General features: G+C 46.1%; 1 pseudogene; it reads right to left on the reverse strand.

The window, feature by feature from the left end:
* Positions 1-19,728, reverse strand: part of LOC145389587 (uncharacterized) — a 61,112-nt pseudogene extending 41,384 nt beyond the window's left edge.
* Between the last annotated feature and the right edge of the window lie 3,986 nt (positions 19,729-23,714).

Genomic DNA, 23,714 nt, shown 5'->3' on the forward strand with positions numbered 1-23,714 from the left:
TTTGATAGTCAGCCCACTGAGAAAAATTTTATTGCATACAAACAGGCACGGGCTGAGGCAAGGAGAATAATAAGAAGGGCCAAACGTGACTCCTGGCGGTCCTTTGTGTCCACGGTGACTCGTACAACACCATTACGTAAAGTCTGGTCCACTATAAGAATATTAAATAATAAAGGCCCATACATACGTATCACCACCCTGCGGGTTAATAATAACATCTATGACGAGCCCGTGGACGTTGCTAACATCCTCGCCAGGAGTTTTTCTCATGTAAGTAGCTCAGCCAATTATGATCCGCGTTTTCAACATCATAAACGCACGGCTGAGCTACAGATATTAGACTTTGCCACAGAGACGTAGACTTCCCGTACAACCAAGAGTTTACGCTAGATGAACTGCTCCTTGCCCTAAAATCCTGTAAAGACACCAGCCCTGAACCAGACACCATCACGTATGGTATGATCCAGCATCTTAATCAGGACAACCTGATTAAGATGTTAGCATTGTACAATGAGATTTGGGCGTCTCGAACGTTCCCAAACTCATGGCACTTTGCGCTCGTCATACTGATACCCAAAGAGGCTGGTCGTCTTATGAATCCCACATCATTTCGTCCTATTGTGTTGACTTCTTGTCTATGTAAGGTGATGGAAAAAATGGTAAACAATAGGCTTCTTTTTGTTTTAGAGTCGAAGAATTTGTTAAATGATCAACAATGTGGCTTCCGTAAATACAGAAGTTCACTAGATCATTTAATGAATTTGGAGCATTGTATTGCAGAGGCATTTGCCAATAAAGAATTCATGATAGGGGTGTTCTTGGACATCCATAAAGCCTATGACATGACATGGCGACATGGTATACTAATAAAGCTCTATGCTTATGGTTTAAGAGGAAATTTGCCAATTTTTATTTCAAATTTCTTAAGGGACAGGACTTTCTGTCAAATTGCCCCGTAACGTAACATCGGATATATTTATCCAGGAAAACGGGGTGCCACAGGGAAGTGTGCTTAGTCACGTGGAGAGACAGGCTGACGAATGAAGGTATAAAGGAGGGTTGTGGTGTGGATGTGGATGTGATAGGAAGCGTTATGAGGAACACACTGAGGTGGTTTGGCCATGTGGAGAGGATGGAGGGTGAAAGACTGACGAAAAGAGTTTATGTGAGTGAGGTGGAGGGGGTAAGTGGGAGGGGGAGGCCGAGGATGAGATGGAGGGATGGGGTGGAGAGGTATATGAGAGAGGGGGGTGTGAGTTGGGAGCAGGGCAGTGAAATGACGGGGGACAGGGCGACTTGGAGGCGATTTGTTTGTGGCCACCCCAAACGGGATTGAGGCGTCTGGCAATAGATAGATAGATAGATGATCAATGATATTCTGTCATCAGCTCCCATCTCCAGGAATCTTAAATACTCGCTCTATGCTGACGATTGTGCAATATGGCACTCCTCCCGTAATGCACAATTTTCGGCTGGGCGGATTCAAGCAGCCCTTGACTCCGTCCACCTATGTGCCTTGCAGTGGGGATTTAAGTTTTCCGTCCGTAAGTGTGCCGCTGTAGTCTTCACTAATCGTAACGTACCTAATTTGTGCTTAACTTTGGATAATCAGGCGGTACCTTTTCAAATTTCTGTAAAATTTCTAGGAATACATTTTGATCGAAGAATGAATTTTAAACTTCACGTTAATACTTTGCTTGCTCGTTGTGATAAACCGTTAAATGTCCTCAAGTACCTAGCGGGAACTACCTGGGGTGCCGACAGAAAATCTTTATTAATGGTGTATAAGTCCCTTATTCAATCGAAGCTAGACTATGGCGCACAGGTGTATGGCTCGGCATCTGATGCCACGCTGAAAGGATTGGATGTGCTACAGAATAAATGCTTGCGAATGTGTCTTGGAGCCGTCCGGTGTACACGTGTGGCTCGTATGGAAGTAGAGGCGAATGTGCCTCCCCTCCGTATTCGCCGTGACCACCTGGCCTTGTCCTACGGCGTAAGGACATTAAGGAAAAGTAATATCGGCAATGTGGCCTGTACCCCCCTGCGTCAATACCACCACCTTCTGCGGGGGGTGCGTCGGCCACTTGCCGCTCGCCTCCACTTACTGACTCAGGAGCTTGGTGTGGACCCCAGTGACTGTGACAAGTTGGTGTTTAAAAATATAGCGCCTTGGGAGCCACCCGGCTTTACAGTGGATGTCTCATGGCTCCCAGCACCAAAGGCCAAGGCGCCGGATGCGGAGGTCCACCACTTGTTTCGTAACATCAGTGTTCGTCACTTGGGGTCCCATCAATTGTACACCGACGGCTCCAAGTCGAGTGAATGTGTGGGTGCAAGTGTGTGGTCGACTGAATGTGCACTTAGGTATCGGTTGCCGACTCATACATCTGTGTTTACCTCCGAACTTTTTGCTATTGACAAAGCCATAGACTATGCTCTCAATTCTAGGCATGACTCATTTGTCATATTTTCAGATTCAAAATCAGCCCTTCAGGCAATTGCATCTTGTACTACGGACTCTCACGAGATCCAGGGCCGCATCGTTAATAAGTTGCATTCATGCAACAAGTCATTCACGCTGATCTGGGTGCCTGGTCATTGTCGTATCTACGGCAATGAGAAGGCTGACTTACTTGCAAAGTCGGCTGTAGAGCTCGAGGAGACTTGGGACGTTCCTCGTGATCTACGGTCGAGTCTCTCTCTCGGAAAGAAATCAATAAATCTTCTGTGGCAAGGTCAGTGGACCAGACTAAATATTCCGACCTGTAAGCCGTACCTGGGCGACTGGGACACCGCCAACCGCCCCAGTCGCCTGGAAGAAAAAGTGTTGGCACGGTTACGGCTCAATGCCACCATTTTAACACATATGAAACCTTATATGGAAAGACGCTTCCCACCGCACTGTGACATCTGTGATGCGGTGTTATCTATCAGTCATATCATCCTGCGCTGTCGGCGATTTATTCGTGAACGTGCTTCACTTATAAATTACTGCGGCGCAGCAGACGTCCCCTTCACACTTTCCACCATCCTGGGTGATGGGGACATTGTTATGACTGATAAATTGATGGCTTTCTTGAGAGAGACCGGACTGATCAGAGTGATGTGACTTTTTTACTGTGTGGTTATGGTTTTTATCAACGGTAAATATGTATATATTGTAATATTAATTAGGGTTGACAGTTGACATATTTTAAATAGTTCCTCCTCCCACTGATCTATTTCTAATATAGATGTCCCCTACATTAAGCCAAGTTCCTCGCCTGACAGTCACCAGCTGATGAGTGCAAGTGTGCAATACAGGAAGGTATTGGGCACTTGCAGTCGATGGTGGTCTGCTGGGCGAGGTTCTTCACTTTTTGTATAAATTATGTAAACACATTATACCATCTTGCTTAAGTTATTCTAATTAGGGCCGACAGCTGACGTATATGGAAATGTTCCTGACTCGTCTGGTTCCCTTTCATATATTGATGTCCCCTATATTAGGTTGTGCCTCGACTGACAGTCACCAGGTGATGAGTGCAGGTATGTAATGTAGAAAGGCATTACATATCTGCAGTCGATGGTGTTCTCTTGGTCGAGGCTTTTTTACCATTAGTGTAGGTCTGGTTATTTGTGTCTTAGGATTTAGTATAGGTTAGCGATTTGTCTGTTAGGTGGTTAGTTTTAGGGTCTTTAGATTAGGTATTTTTGATTATAAGTAATATAAGGTTAAAAATATAAAAAAACTAAATAAAAAAAATAAAAATAAAACTACAAAAAAATAATAAAATAAAAATTATTATATATATATCTTGTACAGACGTCGGAATAAGTTCTTCTCCTTTTCCGTGGACTAAGGTGTTTGTAACACTGCTCGATGGAGAGGTATCCCCTCCCCCTCCCTTCCTCATAGTCCCACACTCCCACCCATTGAGGTAGGATATCTCCCACCCATCCCCCCAACTTTTCTCTCCGACCCCATGACCCCACCCGGTACCCTCCATACTCTCGCTCACAGCCAGCTACGGGTTTCTGTACTTCAAGCACCTCTCTGATTACGTGTAGTCCGAACAACTAATAAAGGAAGAGTACAGTATATATTGTAAACCAAGTTAGGCAAAGGTGTACTACGAAGTGTGTGTGTGTGTGTGTGAGAGAGAGAGAGAGAGAGAGAGAGAGAGAGAGAGAGAGAGAGAGAGAGAGAGAGAGAGAGAGAATAAATCTGTTGTGATTAAATGTTGCGATAGTAGACACCTCTTTTACATACACACACACACACACACACACACACACACACACACACACACACACACACACACTGAGAGAGAGAGAGAGAGAGAGAGAGAGAGAGAGAGAGAGAGAGAGAGAGAATAAATCTGTTGTGGTTAAATGTTGTGGTAGTAGACACCTCTTTTACACACACACACACACACACACACACACACACACACACACACACACACACACACACACTGAGAGAGAGAGAGAGAGAGAGAGAGAGAGAGAGAGAGAGAGAGGAGTAACAAGGAAAAGTTAGGATCTTAATGATTATGCAGCTCATACCGTGGAGATACTTCTTGTTTGCCTGGGAATGCATATCCAGTTCACATTTATTCTAGTGTATCCTGCCGATGAATCCCTTAAACTTCTCTACTGTAGTGTTAACAACGTCCATGTTGAGTCAGTTCCATGTGGAGCAGATCTTGCACGTGAAAAAGTTTTCACGTAATTCTGCTGGTAAATTTTTTCATTTACAGCTTCCAACCATGGTTGTGTGCCGAGTCCGTGTTAAGAGTAAGCAACTTTGTATGAAATGATTGTGAAACCCATTCAGATTTTAAACACTGTAATGAGCTGACCTCGTAGTGTACGAGTTTCTGCTAAAAAAAAGTCCCACAGCCCTCAGGCCAACCTGATACCTTAGTCTCCTGAACTCATTTATGTCGACGTAAATCTTTTTCAAGCGATCAAAATTCCACAGCTATACCCAGGAAGTGGCCGTATTAAGGAGATATAGACTATGAGAACAATCTCTATATTCCTAGACAGAGAGAGAGAGAGAGAGAGAGAGAGAGAGTAAACTGATGTAAGATGGGGGAGAGAAAGAGAGGTGGAGAGAAGAGTGAGGAGGAAAGGAGGGGAAGAAGAGAATACTGCGAGAGAGAGAGAGAGAGAGAGAGAGAGAGAGAGAGAGAGAGAGAGAGAGAGAGAGAGAGAGAGAGAGAGAGAGACTTGGAATGGTAAGAACAATCAGGAGAAATACTGTTTAAAAAAGTGAGTGAGAGAAGAAGCTGAAGCAGAGAGGAAGAAAACACGCAGGTGAAAAAATGGAACAATGTTATAGGAGTGACACAGGGACGGCAGCACACACACACACACACACACACACACACACACACACACACACACACACACACACACACACACACACACACACACACACACACACACACACACACACACACACACACACACACACACACTTTCTGAATATTTGTCGACCTATCTGTCTGTGCCTGTCTGAGTACTGCCCCCTCCCCCCCACTCTCTCTCTCTCTGGATCCTTTGTCTCATCCCCAGTTTCCTTTTCCCTCCTTCCCCTTTCTCTATAGCTGTCTGCTCAGTCCCTACCTTCCTCCCTCTCTCTTTCCTTTCCTTCGTCTCTCTCCCTCTCTGTCACTCCCTCCTTACCTCACTCATCTTTTCTTTCTCCCTCCCAGTGTCACAACTTTGTCTTACTTTTTTCATATGTTACATGTCTTACCTTTTTTTCTCCATTACGCTCTGCATATTTCTTTACTTGTACTAAATCCATTTCCTTCACTGCTTTTTTGCCCCAGTAATAACTGCATGCTCTTTTTCTCTCTCCTTTCTCTGTCTCTCCCTGTCACCCGAAATCTCTTCTTCCATTCCGCTCTTCCCACTGTCTTTCCCTCCCTCCCTCTCCCTCCACTTGTCTTCCCTTCTTAACATCCCCCTCCTCTTCCTTGCCCTAAAAATAACCCTATTTTCCTCCCACCCTTAATCTTTACTTTCCGCAAATTTCTCCACTTTGTCTGTTTCTCTGCCTCCCTTTTTACTTGAATGTTACATTCGTTCTACTCAGCCTCAATGCTTTCGTCTTATCCTGCCTATTTCTTTGCCTGTGTCTTGGCCAGAATAACACACTTTCTTCCTCCTTCCTGTTACTTGCCTCCTTTTCTAATTTTTCTCATTATCGTTCTCAGCATTCCGTTCCACAGCTGTCTTTCCCACTTTCTCCTTTTGTTATCCCTATTTCTATGTTTGCTCCATTCCCATTTTCTCTCAGCTGTCTCCCCTTTTGTCTCTACTTCCCTGTCTCCCGGCCTTTCTATTCACATCTCCCTTTTCTCTTTCCCTTTCACAGTGCTTGTATCTCATTTCACCTCTGTCTCTTCTTCTCACACCCTGTCTCTTTTCTTAGCTCTCGTTGTTCTCTCCTTGCCTCTCCCCTTCTTATTTTCTCCGTAACTGTCCTCTCATTCCTCAGGTTTCCACTCGCTCTCCCTTTCCGCCTGTTGCTCCCTGTCTTTTAACTCTCTCTCTCTCTCTCTCTCTCTCTCTCTCTCTCTCTCTTTCACACACACACACTTTGTAGTACACCTTTGCCTAACTTGGTTTATAATATATACTGTACTCTTCCTTTATTAGTTGTTCGAACTACACGTAATTAGAGGTGCTTGAACTACAGAAACCCCTAGCTGGCTGTGAGCGAGAGTATGGAGGGTACCGGATGGGGTTATGGGGTCGGAGAGAAAAGTGAGGGGGTTTGGTGGGTAATGTTCACTCCGTGACAAGGGCGTGAGGGTAGAGCCCTAGGGGGACCCGGCCTGCAGAGGGCAAGGGATTACCCGCAGGGGAGTCACTGCCCGGGTCACATTCGTCGGTGTGGTGCAGGGAGGCCCTCCTGTCTGGGGGCCTCGACCTAAGAGGTGGCCCTCGGGACTGGGGCTGAACAGCATGAGTAGTCGGGCCTGTCGTCTCTGGCTCCGTGGAGTGAGGGAGCCGAGATCGCCTTCGTCGGGAGCCGGTGGGTCTGGCCTGGGTGTCCTGGGACTGTGGGCACCTAGGGGGAGAGGCGCCGACAGGGCTGGGCTGCGGCAGCTTCTCCTTCGGGACTCGGGCGGGAACAAGGATCTCCCAGGCGTGGGAGGTAGGTCCGATATCGGGCCTTGCCACCACTCTAGTGTCACCTCCGGGGCTATATTCCCGGGTGGTAACGAAGGGCTCCCACAGGGAGGAAGAGGCTGGAGAAGGACTCACGTCACTCGTGTCCTCTCTGGTACGTCCTGAGGCCGGAGCCTTGGGTCGCCTTACCCTGGTACGTACGTTGGCTGTGGCCGTGAGCTTACCCGGCGTACAAGGAGCAACTGAAGGGCGTACAAGGCCGCTCCTTCCTCGCCAAGTATAGAGAACGTCGGCGTGGTGCTGCTCCCGTAGTAGGGGACAAGCTGGAGTGAGGGGCACAGAGGCCACACTCTCTCCAGTACGTACTGAGGCTACCTTCAGGGGCTTCTCTACCCTGGAACGTGCCACGGCCGGAGCTGGATGCCTACCCGTCTTACAGAGAGCAACTGAAGGGCGTACAAGACCGCTCCTTCCTCGCCACGTATAGAGACCGTTGGCGCGGTGTTGCTCCCGTAGTAGGGAAAAGCTACACGTACGATAGCAGGGGCTCTTTACTCTGGCCGTAGCTGGGAGCTGATCTTTCCGACCAGAAGCAACTGAAGGGCGTACATGGCCGCTCCTTCCCCGCCACATATAGAGACTGTCGGCGCGGTATTGCTCCTGTAGGGGAGAACAGCAGGAGAGGGATGCACTGGGGCAACTCTCTCTCTGGGGTGTACTAAGGCCGGAGCCTTGGGTCACCTTACCCTCGTAAACTTTATTAGGCCGTATGTCGGGCTTGCAACGATCATGTACTTGCCGCCCACCCAGATACCGCTGCTCCTGACGTCATCTCCACCTCTTACTCACACGGCCCCTTCAGACCGAGGCCTGGGTCAAGTGGGAGTAGAGGGGGAGAGGAGGAAGGCAGAGAAAGGAGGAGTAGGGAAGAAGACGAATGTGGGGCAGACGAATATGGAGCGAGGGACGATAGGAGAATGGGTCGCGAACGCCAGAAGTACCTGAAAGCAGCATATAGAACGCTACGACGTAGGCTGGGCGCACATTGAGACGCAGGTGACACAGGCAACGCAGCACAGAGCAGGGCAGAAAACTGCATCTCACTATTTTAAATGTAAGCGCGCACGTGGGCACACAGGGCAGCACAGCTTAGGTGCAGACCTGTGTCAGCCTGCGCCACGTAGTCTTTGAAACGCAGTTTCCTGCACACGTGCAGCACAGCAATTCATTTTGACAGTACTCACGATGTCGTCCTCCGAGGAACTTATAGAGGCTGTCCGCCAACAAAGAGTGCTGTATGACATTACTCATCCTGAGTACATGAAGGGATCTTGTAAAGACAAGATATGGGCTGTGATTGCATGCACTCTACAATTTAAAGATGGTGAGTATATTGTTGTACGAAAAATAATATCATGATCTTGCATACGTATACGACTGAGATACAGGCTTTCCTTTGATGTATGCCGTTGCATCTTGTGTGTGTGTGTGTGTGTGTGTGTGTGTGTGTGTAAGAGAGAGAGAGAGAGAGAGAGAGAGAGAGAGAGACAGAGACAGACAGACAGACAGACAGACAGATGGTACCACTGAAGCCTTATATGGCTATCAAGTCAAGTACTTACTTGCTGTCAAGTCGTAAATAAGTGATTGAAATTTCCCTTGTGTCGAGATGAGACTCGGGATAATAAGTTAATGTTATAACTGTGTAATTTGTTCTGAAGTAGTGTAAATACTTTGTAGCAGATTGTTAAAAATTAAAGTAAAAATTGTTTCTGTGTTTTGTAACCTTAGTGTGGAACTGTTAATTTTTGGGAAGTCAAGGAGGGAGTCTGGGGCAGAAAGGGGTATTTAATATCTTGTTGCCCTAACCTACGAGGTTACAGGTCCCTTCTGGGCTTGTCTCCACACTCTCCGCTGCTACTGTCACACGCTACCAATACTCATTAGTGGCGGCCATTCACCGTACTTGGCGAGACTGAGTACGAAACATACCTCGGGTAAGTAGAGAGTGGAGGACACGACAATGGTGGCAGCTTAATGGGATATTTAAGGCTTAATTAAACTTTTGAGTTAAGCGGTTCCACACCTAGGTTCTTACACTCGTGTATGGAATTCAGTAGCGACTCTAGTTCTTACAGTGGTTCAGACGAAATTTCCTTTGCTCATTACTTTGATTCAGACACAGACTCAGACGAAGTACTGTTCGAAATGGCTGATGCTGCAGCTGCAGCAGGGATCGCTACCCTGTCCGACCAACTATCGCAGGCTATTGCCGATAATGCTAAGGATGCTGTCTACCGCGTTAAAGGGTTAAAGAGCTTTGCTGCAAGTAGAACTGCCACATTACCTGAATATCCTGGTGTCATCTTAGAAACAGACCTTAGCAAATGGCTTCAGGACATAGAGAGTAAGACTACGGGACCTAGGTGGACTATTGCCGGTCGCTTTGATGTGGTCCGGGAGTACACTCTAGGTGGGGTACATGACAGCATTGAGGACCTTATTATCAGGGTCAATGATGATTGGGACCGGTTTAAATCTATTCTCACAACGCTGCTGTCCCCAGAACAAACTCTCCAACCTACATTTCATGCGTTAAAACATGCGCGTCGTAATCCTGGCGAACGGTTGGTTGAATACTGGCTGCGATTGACTAGTATAGCTAAACGCATTGGAACTCTGCAGCCTCGGTACTATGACTGTTCCTTGTACCATGCTTTGGACAACTTTCTCGACGTATTCCCTGCCCAGTATAGAGCAACACTTGACCAGCAAGAGTTTACAGGCCCTGTCGATGCCCTTGATAAAGTTGTGAGTAAAGGCATTGAGTGGGCACAACGAAGTCACTCGTCGTTGGCAGATGTAAATGTAGCAAAAGAAAAGAGAAGGGATGTAGTTGCACATGTAAGTGTAGAGTCAAAAGAGGCCAAGGTTCCAAAAGAAAAAACAGGCACTGGAAAATCCACGGGGATGCCCCAACCAACTGTAATAGGTGCGGTGAGGCGGGCCATCGAGCACGTACCTGTCGCGCGCCTAACCCACTCTCGAGAGGCCAGGTTTTTGAGACTTCTGGAGGAGGAGTAGGCCACTGAATGAGACTTGTAGGTGCTCAAGGAAGCTTTTGAGACTTTTGCAGGAGGGGAAAAATACTGCTGTAGGTGCTCAAGGAGGCTTTTGAGACTTGTGAACGAGGGGAAGGAGGCTTCGAGGTGAGACTTCTGCAGGAGAGTAAGGAACCGAACCACTAACACAGCCGCGACACTCTGTCCCTGGAGGGAGTGACAGGGGCGTCCGTCCTCTCTTAGCTCACTCGCGGTCCACACTGACTCCATTCACCACTGCGCTCCCTCGGCCCTCTCTCTAGACTTGGAGAATTGACGGCTAGGATGCTGGGTCGACATACATTTATAATCATTCTTTTGCCTTATCAACGTTCTCTGTCTCAACCAGAGTTTAGGACTGCTTACTTAATCCTTTGTCTTCACTTATATAACCACCAAACGTTTCACAATAAGGCAAGTTAATATTAAAAAGGAAAAACATAAAACTAACACATAAAGGTGGGTTTAGCTGAGCTTGAGAATAAATTGGTTTTGGGATAAATAATTACACTGAGAAAGAGTGTCTGAGAAAGAGGTGGATCTGATTAGTATGGTAATAATGAGACAGCTTTGGGGTAGTCTATGGATAATTAAGATAGAAGATAAATAATAACTAAGAGAATAAATAGGAACTTCGATAATTATATGGTAAATGGGGAGTTTGTCTTAATATGGAAATAAATAAACAGGTTTGTGGGTTGGAGAAACAGAGGGCAGGACACACCAAACAAAACCTTGCTAGTTTTATCACGGGGTTCATCTCATCACTAAATAGCCTTAAACATGTCTCCCTAGCCTTTGTGTGTGTGTGTGCGTGTGTGTGTGTGTGTGTGTGTGTGTGTGTGTGTGTGTGTGTGTGTGTGTGTGTGTGTGTGTGTGTGTGTGTGTGTAGACAGGTAGGTAGGTAGGTAGGAAGACAGGCAGGCACGCAGGGACACACAGGTAAGTGGGTAGGTAATTAGGTAGGCAGACAGGCAGGCACACAGGCAGGTAAGCAGGTAGGCAAGTTAGTCCATCCTAAACCTAAACTGAATCGTTTAAATGTAATCTCTTCGAAAGGACTAAGAATTATGACCAAGGCGCCTGATACACTGTTGGTAACGAGTACTGTGCCATCTCAAGTCAGTCACGAGGCTATAAAAATATCACCCAATTCTCCTCTCAGCAACATACAGGGGAAGAGGCTTGATAACTGGGCACTGGTCGAGGGAGCTAGTGATTTGAGGTGCCAGTCATCGGTGTTGGTTAGTGATGTTACGGGAGCTAGTTTGGTGATGAAGCAGAACTGCCTCAAGAACACGAACACGATAACACACACACACACACACACACACACACACACACACACACACAGTATAACCTCAGATGTGTCCTTTCCATATGCCTACAGACTTATGCCTCACCCTTTATAATGAGGAGGACCATAAGTCGAAGAGGCTGTGTATTTCAAGTGTACAATTTTCCTGCTTGGAATGATTATAACCACTGATGCTACCGGCTCTAAGTACAGGCTTGCGAGGATCCTAAGTGATTTGCCTGATAAGGGAAATTACAATGAGGAAAAGAATTAATGAAGGTAGGAGTGTGGAGGATATAAATGGGGGAAAGAATAAATGAAAGTAGGGAAAAGGAAAATATAAAAATAAAAATATAAACTGAGATGACATGAGAGAAAAGTGATACCATGCCTTTTGCTGATAGGAAATTCCAGCACCTTATTACATGGACTGAGGTAGCGAAAGGGAACTGGTCAAAGTTTTCCATTTTCTACTTACAAAATGCTGCGGTAAAGGACGCACGCACGCACACACTCACTCACCCACTCTCTCTCTCTCAAAAGAAAAAAAAAAAAGATGCACAATTAACTTATATGTCATGCCAGAACACAAAATGTATTGTATCACCGAAAACTCAAGAACGGTAGATTTTACAGCCAATAAACTGGAAGGGAAGTCTCAAAGAAATCGTTTTATTGCCCAGACGAAACACCTACAGCTTTTGATTGTGCCTTGAGGACCCGAGACCAATTTAAGAGACCGAGGTGGACCAGAATACTAAGAAAGTGTATCGCCTTTAATATGAGAGACTTTGGAGACGAGAGAAGTAGGAGAGGGCTTGAGATGAGAGGATTACTATTTCAATACGAGAGGCCTTTGGATAGGAGTGAAGCAAGACAAGGAAACTTCAGGTCAGAAAATTATCTATTTCAATACGAGAAACTGTGGAGGGGAGTGAAGTTAGAGAGGAAGGGTTGAGGTGAGAAAAGGGGGCGTGAGTTGCAGAGAAGGTCGCCATATGGAGGAGGAAAGGGTGACATGGAGGTGATTCATTTGTGGTCACCCCTGACGGGATTAAGGCATCTGGTGACAGACAGGTAGACAGTTAGATTGATTGTCTGACTGACTGAATGATTGATAAGTGAAGTTTGTATGGAAGACGTAAATTTGGACCAGCTTAAAGTGAGTGTACAGTAGAAATGGATGGTCGAAGTAGGTATACAGGACAAAAATCTACCAAGTGAAGGTGAAGGTAATACAGAAATGGGTGGCAGATGTATGTATGAAGGACGAGAAAATGGACCAGGAGATATATGTATGAAGGACGAAAATAATGGGCCAGGTTATTGTGAAAGACCTATAATTATCACAGTATAAAAAACAAGGAATCAATAAGCTTCAAGTACTGAGATACAAGTCCTTCAAGTCTAGAGAGAAGCCATAAACCACACACAGAGGCCAATTAAGGAAACTCGCCAATGAACGAGCAAGATGATGACCATAACCATTTTCGTAATAACTTTCCTTGTATATCTTGCACGTAGGTAGGTTTGTACAACTTTAAGATGTGGAAACTGATTAGCTTGCGTGTAGATGTGTGTAGGGGGGGGTGCGCGCGCAAGGAAAGGGGGAGGTCATGTAATCTACTGGTGTTTGCACTTTGCTCATAAAAACACACTACAGAACTAATATGTGATGTTACAGCAGACCAACGTACATATCACTACTATTTAACCATCAATATACTTTCAGCTGGAGATCCACGGTCGCTCAGTGAAAGCGTTTTTGTCTCGTGATCTGTTTTTAGGGTAACTCAAACCAAGGCGGCCATTTAACACTACACCGATGCTTCCATCTGGTAAGCAGTGGTGCCCTCCCCCTTCCCACTTCAATGCCCTCCCCTCTAGCTCACACCCCAACTGTGTATTTCTCCTAACGCTTTCTGTCACATCCATATCCACACCACAACGCTCCTTCACTTCCTCATTTGTCAGTGCGAGACTGGTGTGCATTAGTACGCTGTGGATAACCAGACAGCGCGGCACCGCGGAGCTGGGCGACACACGTCAACACTACCACCTACCATTGGGGTAACTAAGGCGGTAACCGTTGGTATGGCGGCGAGCCGTGAAAGTAGAGGTAGACGGCTTGGCGCCAATGAGCTAAGCGAAGCAGGTATACACCCCACCACACCAAGAGCGACACTGAGGGTCGCTGACTGGGCATAGGGGTTTTAAATGGGTAGAGGCAGACAGGTAGACGCCGCATTGGGGGCGGGGCTTGCAATAAAGAAAATTCCCACATAATGTAGGGGACCCTTACGTAACTTCGACGAATCTTTATACCGTCCATTGTCGTTTCGTTTTTATTTTCTCTCTCTCTCTCTCTCTTGTTCTTACGTTGCCTCATGTTAAAAGGTACCTTTATTTCTTAATGGCGGTGGTCTAATATAAATTTCCATGTGGCTCTATATGTGGACACTCAGTGGACTGTGATTTCCATACCTTCCACCTAATCTATAGTTTATCACATCTTTCCTGGCTTATTTCCCAGCGATATCTATACTGCATTCGGATTCTACACTAAGTTACTGGCTGCTTAATCAGTTGCTTTGTACTGTGATCGTATCGTATCTTTTATAAAAGCTCCAATAAGCTTCATGCGTCGGTCTTAGTCACATGATGGCTCTCCACGCTGCTTGATCTCTGGCAGCCTCCCTATTCAGTCCCTTATCCCTGAGGTCACACTCTATGACCTCGTCTCAGGTCTTTTTCGGTCTGCCTCTCGCAACCCTACCCCCGACGTTCACACTTCTTACTGTAGATCCATAATATCTGAATGTTTCTTGTCTGCTTCTTACCATTTGTAGAGGTTCCCTGTACTGTGTGTGTGTGTGTGTGTGTGTGTGTGTGTGTGTGTGTGTGTGTGTGCGCGAAGTGAAAACACGAGTAATGGGGACAAGGATGGCGTTGGTAATGAATGGTGATGGATGGAATATCTCAAATTTGTTGTATGCTGATGATGCATGGTGTGGCATGAAAATGAAAAGTCAAGAGTGAGAGCAGTGGAGATGGGACTGCTGAGGAATGTATGTGGAGTACAGAGAGTGGATAGGATACGAAATAACGATTCGCGGAAGATGTGGAGTGAGGAAGTCGGTGGACACCAGAATCGAAGAGAGTGTACTGAGATGGTATGGTCATGTGGAGAGAATGGATAACAATAGAGTGGTGGAAAAGGTATATCTGAGCTAATTTGAAGGAGGGAGGAGGAGAGGTAGGCCAAGGAGAAGGTGGAGAGATATGGTGGATGAGTGTGCTGGGATGAGAGGTATGGAAGTCGGTGAGCCTGGCTGGATGAATGTTGTGAGAAGTGCATAACCAGGAATTTGGCACCCCATTTTAACGTGACAGCGTTCTAATTGACTGTATCAGATAGGTATATGAGAAGCTACAGAACGTGGTGAAAGTTTTTTGGTTTATCTGATGGAGCCAGGATTCCGGGGCTTGACTAATGAGTGAATGGAAGCGTGGTCCATTGAACTGGGCAAACTTAGGTTGTCTGGACGTTGCTACTTCTCACCCTGCCGTAGGGTGGTAAAGGAGGTCTGGATGATGATGATGATGATGATGATGATGATGATAATGATGATGATGATTATTATTATCATTATTATTATGTGGAAATTGTGAGGCGTGAACGGACTGAACTTTCTGGTGAGTCTTTTGAGTGTGTGGAAGAGTTTTGTTATCTAGTTTGGTGATGAAGCAGAACTGCCTCAAGAACACGAACACGATAAAGAACACACACACACACACACACACACACACACACACACACACAGGATAACCTCAGATGTGTCCTTTCCATATGCCTACAGACTTATGCCTCACCCTTTACAATGAGGAGGACCATAAGTCGAAGAGGCTGTGTATTTCAAGTGTACAATTTTCCTGCTTGGAATGATTATAACCACTGATGCTACCGGCTCTAAGTACAGGCTTGCGAGGATCCTAAGTGATTTGCCTGATAAGGGAAATTACAATGAGGAAAAGAATTAATGAAGGTAGGAGTGTGGAGGATATAAATGGGGGAAAGAATAAATGAAAGTAGGGAAAAGGAAAATATAAAAATAAAAATATAAACTGAGATGACATGAGAGAAAAGTGATACCATGCCTTTTGCTGATAGGAAATTCCAGCACCTTATTACATGGACTGAGGTAGCGAAAGGGAACTGGTCAAAGTTTTCCATTTTCTACTTACAAAATGCTGCGGTAAAGGACGCACGCACGCACACACTCACTCACCCACTCTCTCTCTCTCAAAAGAAAAAAAAAAAGATGCACAATTAACTTATATGTCATGCCAGAACACAAAATGTATTGTATCACCGAAAACTCAAGAACGGTAGATTTTACAGCCAATAAACTGGAAGGGAAGTCTCAAAGAAATCGTTTTATTGCCCAGACGAAACACCTACAGCTTTTGATTGTGCCTTGAGGACCCGAGACCAATTGAAGAGACCGAGGTGGACCAGAATACTAAGAAAGTGTATCGCCTTTAATATGAGAGACTTTGGAGACGAGAGAAGTAGGAGAGGGCTTGAGATGAGAGGATTACTAGTTCAATACGAGAGGCCTTTGGATAGGAGTGAAGCAAGACAAGGAAACTTCAGGTCAGAAAATTATCTATTTCAATACGAGAAACTGTGGAGGGGAGTGAAGTTAGAGAGGAAGGGTTGAGGTGAGAAAAGGGGGCGTGAGTTGCAGAGAAGGTCGCCATATGGAGGAGGAAAGGGTGACATGGAGGTGATTCATTTGTGGTCACCCCTGACGGGATTAAGGCATCTGGTGACAGACAGGTAGACAGTTAGATTGATTGTCTGACTGACTGAATGATTGATAAGTGAAGTTTGTATGGAAGACGTAAATTTGGACCAGCTTAAAGTGAGTGTACAGTAGAAATGGATGGTCGAAGTAGGTATACAGGACAAAAATCTACCAAGTGAAGGTGAAGGTAATACAGAAATGGGTGGCAGATGTATGTATGAAGGACGAGAAAATGGACCAGGAGATATATGTATGAAGGACGAAAATAATGGGCCAGGTTATTGTGAAAGACCTATAATTATCACAGTATAAAAAACAAGGAATCAATAAGCTTCAAGTACTGAGATACAAGTCCTTCAAGTCTAGAGAGAAGCCATAAACCACACACAGAGGCCAATTAAGGAAACTCGCCAATGAACGAGCAAGATGATGACCATAACCATTTTCGTAATAACTTTCCTTGTATATCTTGCACGTAGGTAGGTTTGTACAACTTTAAGATGTGGAAACTGATTAGCTTGCGTGTAGAGGTGTGTAGGGGGGCGATTGCGCGCGCACGGAAAGGGGGGGAGGTCATGTAATCTACTGGTGTTTGCACTTTGCTCATAAAAACACACTACAGAACTAATATGTGATGTTACAGCAGACCAACGTACATATCACTACTATTTAACCATCAATATACTTTCAGCTGGAGATCCACGGTCGCTCAGTGAAAGCGTTTTTGTCTCGTGATCTGTTTTTAGGGTAACTCAAACCAAGGCGGCCATTTAAAGAGAATCCTGATATTAAGTATTTTCATGTGGAGTCAAAATTCTCTGCCAGCCTTGCGTCCTACTTTCCGTATTTCTCACTCTTGTCAAATGAGAGTATCGTTCCTTCTGATACCTTTCTCTTGTGTGTTTCATATTGCTATCACAAGAAACTAGTTCATGTGGCACCCTTCCATTGCCTCAACTGGCAGATAGGTGTTGGAGGCTTTTTGCTCACGGACATACTTGCATATGTGATCACCCTGTCGGTTCATATTGCAGACTGACGGGATGAATCATTATAACACATTTACGTATCACTCTCACTACAGACACCCATCACCATTTGTGCTTCTGTGTTGCGTGCCTAACCTTGTAAGACTTAAGGCTTCCCAATGTGAGAGACATTAACCTGGTCCATATACTGTAACTGAGCAAAAACAACATTCAATTAGACTTGCGTAATACTAGAGCTGTCCCGAACTGCAGAGGGTTAATATTGGATCTGGCGTCATTCTCACTACAGAAACCCATCACCATTTGTGCTTCACCAGTATGTTGCGTGCGGAGGCTTGTATGACTAGAGGCTTTACTATGTGTGAGGCATTTAGCCGGCCCATAAAACCCAGCAAAAACAATATTCGATTACCTTCCGTCAAAGGACTCGTAACACTGAGGCGGGAATCGGTCATATACTGATGCAAATCGTCCCGAGTGTGAAGTATGGGATAAAAATTGGATGGGGAAATACTCGTTTCATTTAGCTGGATTCTGGGTAAGCTTTCATAAGGAAGATAAACAGTAAAATTATGGTGTATTCGCTGCTGTATATAGAGAAAGACCAAAAGCAGAGTACAGAATCCCACTTGCAACATTCTGCCCCAAGACTTCTTCAGGAACAACACCAGTAGACAGTGCTTCACTATTTAAATTGACCTAAGCCTGAATGGTGACCAGAACACAAGTACACAATCCTGCACTACCAGTCAGGCTTGGGTCTGTTTAAGGAGTGGAGTGTTGTCCAGTAATGATGTTCCTGAAGAAGCTTTGTGGGCGAAACGTTGACATAAACTGGTTCCTGTACTCTGCTTTTGGCCTTCCTTCGAGTATTAATATTGTTGCTGTCTTTGCTGCTTCCTGGACTTTGATGAATGGTCGTGGAGAAGGAAGACGTGTTTCTGAGCTCTCCTCTAGCTGCAGGGTTGCCTCACCGGCGTTAGCTTTTTCTTTTTTCGCCACTAGGGCGTTTTTCAATAAAGTTAGGTTAGCTAGACCTCATTTTCCTCCCTGGCCTTAGTAGATATAGTAGGTGTCTATATCTAATTTCTGAGATTGCCTTTGCTTACTCACCTCTGGAGTGTACCCCCCACTGATCGCTCTGGGGTGTGAGTCACACACAGGCGCGTCCTCCCGACAGTGGTTTGAGAGGGTAATCTCAGCCTAGGTGGGTCTTCCCCAGGTACTTTGCCCTTTGGTCGTTTTTCTCTCTCTTCCCACTTCCCCTTCACGGGGGAAGTGGTAGCTATGACGGACGCCCCTACTGCCTTCCCCCCCTTCAGGGAGGGAGGTAGTCCTGACGACATCCCTACCGTGACTGACCGGCCCCAGACTGACGGACGCCAGACTCGTTCCCCGCTTGACATACCTGTAAATAACGCGACCTTCGTAACGCTTCATGCACTAGTTTCCACTCCCCTGTCCAGACTCAATCCCTTCATTGTCAAGAAGGTGATTGACCACTGTGCGGGAGAGGTGGAACAAGTAAAAAAACTTGGAAATGGGGACCTCCTAGTAAAGACATTCAACTCAGCTCAGGTTAAAGACTTGCTAAAGCTGCTCAAGTTTCACTGCCATGATATCGAAGCCAAGATCCCAACATCCATGAATTCCTGCAAGGGTGTTATCACTTGCAGGGATCTCATGGTGATGAGTGAGGAAGAGATCATACAGGAACTTGCTCAGCAGGATGTAATTGATGCCAGATTCATCACTCGTTATCAGGAAGGCGTAAGGATGAAGACAGCCACTGTTGTCCTCACTTTTGGCAAAGTTTTTCTACCTACAAATGTCAAAGTAGGATATGAAATTGTAAATGTAAGACCGTACATCCCGAATCCCCTTCGTTGTTCAAAATGTCAGCTCTATGGACATCATGAAAAGGCTTGTCGGGCTTCCAACATCGTGTGTGGCAAGTGTGCGGCTGTAAGTCACTCTGCTGACAACTGTACATCCGAGACTGAGTGCTGCTTTCACTGCCAGGATGCTCACTCCACTTCCTCGAGGGTTTGTCCCAAGTGGAAGGAGGAGAAAGAGGTCTGCACTGAGAAAGCGACTTGTCTTGTCGGTTCCCCTCGTGTTTCGCAGCGTGTGGCTGTTTCCACCTGGCTGTGTTTTAGGATTGGTTCTAGTGGCTGGAATTGGTTGTAGCCCATCAGTATGACTTTGCGTGTTGCGAGGTCGGGGTTTAATTCCTTTATGATTGCAGGGTAGCCTGCTACTGTTTTGCAATACTTCAGGGTCTCGTACGTGTCTTGGTCGTGTGGTGTTAAGATCATACTGTAGTCTCGTCTCGTTGTGGTGTGGAATTTTAGGTTGGGGTGTTCCTCTTCTAGTTGCATGACTAGGTCCATTGTTGTGGCGAAGGCCTCCTGCTTTGGTATCAAGAAGGGTGGTAGGTTTGTAGTGGGGCGTGGGGCAGTCTTTACAGAGACAGCTGGAGTTCTTCTGGGTTGGATGTTTGGAGGTCGTGCTGCAGGGGGTTGTCGTTTCCCGATTTAAGGGGGGCTGGCAGAGTTAGTGAGTCATTGCTGCTGTCATTGCTTCGTTTCTGGTTTTTGTTGTTCTTTTTCTTGTTTGTGACGACGGTGAAGTTTTCGTCTTCATCTGGTGCTGTATTGGAGTTGTCTGCCTCTTGCTCATCTATTTGTGCTGTGCAGTCTTGGGCCGTGTCGTTGGTGTCACTGGGTGAAGTGGAGATTGCTTCTGTAAGATCAGATTCTGGCGGTGGTGGAGTGGTGTCCATTTCACTTGAATTTTCGGTGGGTGGAGTCAGCGGGTTTTTCTTCTGCGAGTTGTCCTGTTGCACAGGTACTTGCTTTTTTGCTCCTGGTGTATGTTCCTTGGGGCTGGGGTCTCTTGGTCTTTTGTTTAGGCCAGCTAGTTTCGTCATGTTGCCTGTGGTTGTTGTGCCTGTCTTCAGTTGTATTGGTTTTGGCTTCGTTGTCTTGGTTTTGGGGATGGTTCCTCCTCCTCCTCCTTGTCCTTGGGGAGGGGTTCTGGGTTGGTTGGTCGTTTTCTTCATAGTGATAGGGAGAGAGAAAGGGAGTGCCCAGGCCTACCTATATCAGCGATCCTAGGCGCCGGGTTTTTACCTCCCCGTCCTCTAAAGGACGTCGTGGGGAGGGACCCTTGCACCTACGCTGATTGCCCCCTGAGGGGAACCTAACCCTAACAGCGTTTTGCCTTCCTGCAACCCCCTGGCTCCCCAGCCAACCTAGTGGCCCCCCTTGTGGCGGCCCTAAACGGCCTTCCCGCGGGGTTCGGTTCGCCAGTGATGGGGTTGCAGGAAATCCTACGGCGATGTGGGCAAAGGATTGCAAAGGACGGGGAGATAGAGTGTGGTGTATTGGATGTGTGTGTGTGTATGTGTGTGGGGGGAGACGGTGGGGGGGGAACGTTACAGAAAGGAGAGTGTTTGGAAGGCGGGAAAACCCGCCTGACTGTGATATACAGCTGTCAGTTGCCCAACAGTGTATAGTCACAGTCGTGTGGTGCTGCTGGTGGCAGGAAATGAGGAATCGAGTTGACGAAAGTGAAACGTGGGATGTAAACTCCGTAGAATTAAAGAGCTGGAGATGCTGCTCCTTCCGCTGTTCGAACGAGAATGGGTGGTAGGAGTGGTTAGCCTGCCTATAGGGTTGGCTGGTCACACCTACGAGAGTGAATTAGTAGTGGTGAGGAACTTACCGTGTACTATTTCAGTGATTCTAGGTTCCGATTTTATTTTCGCTCGGAATATACATTATGTATTACACCAGATTCGTTGTGCATAGAGATCGATGGGGAGAAGGTAGAATTACAGTCGGGAGAGGAGAATCTTCGCATAGATGGTGCTTCCTCCTTGCATGTAGTTGAAACCGGCTTATCAGATGACCAGGAGTATATCTCTGGGCGTTGTATGACGAGTGAGACAGTCGTGATTGATCCGTTCACAAGTGGAATGATCTCGTTAGAGACTGAAATTTCAGGATGGTCCTTTGGGTTATTCTCACCTAATCCTGGTAGTACTTTCGCTGCTATGCTGTGGCCAGGGATTGTACAGATGGTCCCGGGCGAGGCGGGAGGAAAGTCCAGGGTTTATGTTGCCTACACTAACGCCACCCCTGACCGGGTCAGTATATCTGGCAGGTACAGGGTGGGGACAATAGAACCGTTTGAGGAGATAATGTGGGACGAGGATCAGGAGGATGAGCAAGGGCAAATAACTGGTGTGACACAGGGAGAAGGGAGATTAACTAAGCTCTTTCTAAAAGTAGATGAGTTATGTCCACCGGAGACTAAGGAGAATGATGCTCTCAAACGTCTAGTGCGAAAGCATCCTCAAGTGTTTGCCTTGCCTGATGAACCACTGAATATTACACCTTATTTCCTCCATCACATCTGTGCAACAGGACCGGTTGTAAACCGTCGTCCTTATAAGGTACCGGTTAAGTATCACGAAACTCTTAGGCAACAGCTAAATGAACTAAGGGAGCAAAATATAATACGTCCTTCTAGATCACCATATTGTTCACCCTTGGTCCCGGTGGCCAAGAAGGATGGTGGACTAAGAATTTGTCTCGATTTTCGCCATTTGAATAAGCAGATAACATCAGACCCCTTCCCATTGCCAAACATTGCACAAATTCTTTCCCAGTTAGGAGAAAATACTGTATTCAGTAGCTTGGATTTGAGGCAAGGATACCATCAGATCCCTCTGGATGAGGCGTCACGACCGCTGACCGCATTTTCCTCACCAGACGGTCATTGGGAATATAATAGTCTACCGTTTGGCTTAAAAGATGCCCCTGCTGCGTTCCAAAGGATCGTTAACGAAGTCCTGATAGGACTGACAGGGCGTATCAGTCATACTTACCTGGATGACATAATTGTCTATGGTGAGGATTTTGATTCACATGTACAGAACCTAGATGAGGTCCTTGCCAGACTTAAGGAAGCTCAACTTACTCTTAAGTTAGAGAAGTGCAGTTTTTTCAAGGATGAAGTGTCTTACCTCGGACACATAATTTCTGCAGAAGGCTTGCGGCCCCAACCGGATAAAGTCCGAGCCATAAGGGAAATTGCTGTTCCTAAGACACTGAAGGAACTCCAATCTTTCTTAGGGTTAGTTAATTATTACCGTAGATTCATAAGTGACTATGCTAAGATTGCTCTGCCTCTCACAAAATTGACTCGTGGAAAGAAGGAAGTGAAAAACAGTAAACAAAAAATCGAGTGGAACGATGAGGCTGATCAAGCTTTTAGAAGTCTGAAAAGTAAGCTTACTGACGACATCGTACTCAAGTTTCCCTCCTTTGATAAACCATTCTATCTGACAACTGACGCGAGTGGTACTGCGATAGGTGGGGTATTACAACAGGAAGATGAGGATGGACACCTTAGACCGTTGACATATTTTAGTAGAGCATTAAATAAAGCTGAGCTTAATTATGCCACTATCGAGCAAGAAGCCTTAAGTATTGTGTACGGATTGCGGATAAATCGGCCTCTTGTCTTGGGATACAAAGTGATTGTGCAGACGGATCACCGACCCCTCACGTGGCTCTTTAATGTGAAGGAGCCTTCTGGCAGAATAGCTAGATGGCAGATACAGGTTGCCGAATACGACTTAGAGGTATCCTACCTGCCAGGACACCAGAACCGAGTGGCTGACGCCTTGTCACGTCTTCGCAGAGAGCAAGACGAAGATATAGAACTTATAGCTGTTACGAGGGGCGTGACCGATACAGACACTGTTAGCTGGAATCTTGACGAACTGCGGAAGCAGCAAGATGCGCATCCGGTTTGGGGATCATTGAAGCGGTATCTTCGCGGCATTGCGGAAATATTGAAATTGAAGCACGTCACTACGACTCCGTATCACCCTTCTGCGAATGGATTAGTAGAAAGAGTGAACGGAACTGTCATTCAAATCTTACGTACGATGATCGACAGTAATGCAAACCATTGGCACCGAATGATACATTTGGCATGCATGGCTTATAATTCAGGGTATAATAGGTCGATCAGGGACTCGCCCTATTTCCTGTTGTACCTGAGAGACCCACAAGTACCCTATGAAACGATACATGAGACTCAACCTCATTACAATGTAGATGATGCGAAACATATGCTAGCAGCCATGGCCACTAAAGTATTTCAAAGATGTCAATTGTACTTGGACCGGGCTAGTACCGAGAATGAGAATTACAGGGCTAAAAAGGCTGTAGTAAAACCGATCAAGGCAGGAGACAGAGTGTACGTACGCACGATTCCTAAACGGGGAGTTGCTAAGAAGTTACAGCCTCTCTATGCAGGACCATACAGAGTCACGGAGCGTGTTAGTGATGTTGTAATT

The sequence above is a fragment of the Coenobita brevimanus genome, unplaced genomic scaffold (genome assembly GCF_032717465.1).
Source record: "Coenobita brevimanus isolate Jiangsu-jjx unplaced genomic scaffold, ASM3271746v2 jjx.HiC_scaffold_144, whole genome shotgun sequence".
Lineage (NCBI taxonomy): Eukaryota > Metazoa > Arthropoda > Malacostraca > Decapoda > Coenobitidae > Coenobita > Coenobita brevimanus.